The 247-nt window shown below is 55.5% G+C and overlaps 1 long non-coding RNA gene across 2 annotated transcripts in view; it reads left to right on the top strand.

Annotated features, from left to right (window-relative positions):
• Nucleotides 1-10: 10 nt before the first annotated feature.
• Nucleotides 11-247, top strand: part of LOC123034765 — a 2,401-nt gene continuing 2,164 nt past the window's right edge. For both annotated transcript variants that reach the window (XR_006416836.1, XR_006416837.1), the window contains exon 1: nt 11-214. This is a non-coding gene — a long non-coding RNA (uncharacterized LOC123034765). The remainder of the gene's footprint in view (nt 215-247) is intronic.

Raw genomic sequence — 247 nt, 5'->3', positions numbered from 1 at the left:
GTGTCAAAAAGGCACGACGAGCCGATGGCAGATTCATGGAATTCATGCCAGGCACGACAAGCCGATGGCCGATTAATGGATTTCAGCCCAGGCACGACGAGCCGATGACCAATTAATGGATTCCCGCCATTGCACGAGCGGCTGATGGAATTTCTGTGCAATCCTTTGTGTCCAGGCAGCGATGCCGCCTCCAGCGGAGAAGCCCCTATCTCAGGTACATGTGCAAAGCGCCGTGGCTTATGGGCTG

Source organism: Varanus komodoensis, unplaced genomic scaffold, assembly GCF_004798865.1.
Source record: "Varanus komodoensis strain SLA01 unplaced genomic scaffold, ASM479886v1 scaffold7194, whole genome shotgun sequence".
Taxonomy (NCBI): Eukaryota; Metazoa; Chordata; class Lepidosauria; order Squamata; family Varanidae; genus Varanus; species Varanus komodoensis.
Note: the sequence above shows the minus strand (reverse complement) of the source record. Positions and strands in the feature narration are given on the sequence as shown.